This window comes from Mauremys mutica, chromosome 1, assembly GCF_020497125.1.
Source record: "Mauremys mutica isolate MM-2020 ecotype Southern chromosome 1, ASM2049712v1, whole genome shotgun sequence".
Classification (NCBI taxonomy): Eukaryota; Metazoa; Chordata; order Testudines; family Geoemydidae; genus Mauremys; species Mauremys mutica.
The window spans coordinates 67,869,058-67,872,304 of NC_059072.1; positions in this window are offsets into that span (position 1 = coordinate 67,869,058).

Here is a 3,247-nt window from a genome sequence, read left to right on the forward strand (position 1 = left end):
TTAGCCCAGCCCATGCTGATCCTAGCCAGCGATCAGTGGAATCTGGAAGACGGACCCTTTCTAAAATTAAACCATCACAACTTAATTAATGAATAAAGAACTTTTTACATGAAATGAGACTTTTACAAAAGTAGTTTACTGACCTTATAATAAGTGAAAGGGAACATGGGATTTTTGTTTGGTTTTCTGGTTTGGTTTTGGGGGGTGGTTGGGGGAGGTGTCATTAAGAGAGAATTTGCCCATGTGGGACTTTTGGGGTGTAATATGACCAGAAACAGAATTTGCAAGACAGATGACAGACATAAGAGGGCACTTGTGAGGGAGTATTACCAGACTTCTGATTAGAAATGTAGCATTCTTACCTTGTCTTTATATTGCAATGGCCATGCTTTTGAAATCCACAGAGGTAATTCTAAGGTCATGGCCAATTAGGCGGGCTGGAAGAAGTCATTATTTGACCAGTCATGAGCCGCCACCTGGCCCTCTATACTTTAATGTTATTATGAACCATTTTTGGCTTTCCTTTTTGGGGCCCAACGCAGCAAACCATCCCTCTTCATCAAAGCACTTAAGCACATGCTTATGGTCCATTCAAGTAAATAGGATTTAAGCCTATGCTGAAAGTTAAGCACATGGTTAAGTGCTCTGTTGAACCTGGTCCTTGGTGAGGATTTGCTGTTTCCATCAGTTTGTCTTAGCCACATGATAAAATAGATTGTTCACTAGGTAAATACCTTCTCCCTCACTCCACAAAGCTGCTTGTGCATTTCTTCTTTGATCAATACAGTTCTGAAATGGCTGAAGTTTAATTTGATATCTGACAGTTTCAGAGTCCCTGGAGCAAAAGAGGTGACAGTTGCTTTGAATAGGAGGTAAGAGTCAGGAAGGCTAAAATCCAATAACAACACTTAGCACTTTTCACCCATAGACCTCAAAGCATTTTACTTTGGTGAGTACATATTCTCATTCCTAGGTTTCTGATGGGTTAACACAGAGAGGCTAATATCACTTGTACAAGGTCACATGGAAAGTCAGCAGGAGCGGTGGGAATAGAATCAAGGTTTGCTGACCCCAAATCCCATGCTCAATCCGCTAACCAAATACATGTGCACAAATTCTGATCTTATTTATGTTGTAAACCAAGAAACTTTACTGCTTATTCACTGAATTCAGTGGAATTACTTTGGATTTACACCTATGTAATTTAGATCAGAATCAGGCCCCCTCTCTGCACACTCCACCCCTCTTTCCAATTGGTCAGAGTAAACCAAACTGAAATAAATGTTTTTCACTACTCTAGTTCACAAAGTAAAGCCTGTGGAAGATTTAATCCGAGGGGATGAAAAAACCAGAAAGATGTACAAATACAATAATCTAACCTAAACTTTGATCTCAGTTGATCTGATAAGCCCTGGCACAAGGCCTTCAAAAACTACTGAACATAGTGCTCTTAGAGAAGTTTCCTGAATAAAGGATGTAAACATGCATTGTATGTGTCTGTTTGAATTTTATAGTCATTGCCTCACTCCTGTGATAACTGCAAACAAATATGTTGGCTGTTTACATTTTGGATTAATTCCAGTAGTCATTTTCCCGCTCCTGTAAGGTAATTACAAATCCAAAGTTATGCTATTTATACTGCAATTCTCCCATTCCCCCCACACACACACCACCACCAGAGAGTTTGACAGCTTTTTGATCAGGTTACAATGGCATATTACAACTACAAAAACACTGGACCGGATCTTTCTAGTATTACGGCCAAGGCTACTCTACTGATAGGGCTAGTATGAGCATGCTGTATGAGCACTGTCTTGTACTCCCCCCTGCCCTTATTGCAACAGCCTGATACCCTTTGCCTTCCACCAAATGGGAAAAATAGTCAGACCCTAGAACAGCATTTTTGCTGCTGATGCGAAATGGGAAATGGACGTCCTTTGCAGGACTGAGTAAACATTTGCATACCCATAGTCAGTGTTTGGCTTTGCACCACTTCCAAAGTTTGTCACAAATGTCTCTGGTAGTTCAGCAGAAGATTTGACGACATTTTGCTGGAGCTGAAAGGCCAGCTGCATGGTTGAAAAATGCTTTAATGAATGTGAATAGGCCTTTCTATCAAGCAGAAAGACAAATGGCTGGAAGAAATAACTGTACCTCTCCTTTAGAGAGAATTTATAGCAGTAGGGTCTATGTTGGATTTTATATAATCTACTGCCTCCCTTGTGAGCTAGACCGGCCTTCACGAGCATCCTGCCATTCAGTAGCCTACACAGGAGTGTCCTGAAGGAACCATATAATTCAAGGAAAGACCTTCAGCTACCATTAGACACCCAAACTGTAGGGATCTCAATAACCCAATCTTAAAACTTTTGGTTTGTTTTCCCCTCTTTATTGAAATCAATCACTTAAAAGCCTAATTGAAGTGGCCTTTAACCAAAGATGGAGCAAAGTTATACCCAGAGCCTTAGGGATAATTAAGAAGTGAAAGGGGGGGGCACCTTCAGTACAGGAGATACTCATTAATGCAATATGTGTTGACATCACAGCCTGGGTGGATTGATGGGAACTGAACTGCAATGGTGTACAAGAACTCCATGTGAGACCCTCCATGGCAGGCTACCAACTGGGGGAAAAAAACACATTGGGGAAAGCCCACACTAGCTGGCCAACCCCAGTGCTCTGCTACACTAAAGCAGTTATGAAAAGCTGTTCCAAACCTAATGTATGGGACCTAAGGCCCTAATCCATATAATGGGTGCTTAGCCCTAGCTTTTCCCTGTTCTGGGAGCTCTTTTGACATAGAATGTGTTAGCACTCTCTCTCTATGGGTTGAGTAGCTCTTTCGGTCTACAGCCTCCACCTCCTGGGTCCAGCTATGTGGTCTAGTCCACTGACTCTACCACATCCAGGCCCAAGAGACTATGGCATTATTCCTACAGTAGTACAAATTGTTGATGCTGTGTCTTTAAAACCATAACAAGCTGTCTAGCAGGGGAATTCAGCAGCTGGTGAAGACTTCTCATCTCCTCTTCCTAGCTGCCCTGACAGGAGCCACCAAGACAAAGAGCTTTGTCTTACAGAGCTGCCCCTACAGACATGTGACCAATATGGGTGCTGGTGGTGGCCCTTTGCCTATGACATTCCTGCTGTAGCCAAGTCACTCAGGATGGTGACGGCTGCACTAACATTGCTGTCTTTTTAATTAGAAGAGGAAGTTTGCTGAGAGCTTGAACAGGGTGGCAGAGGA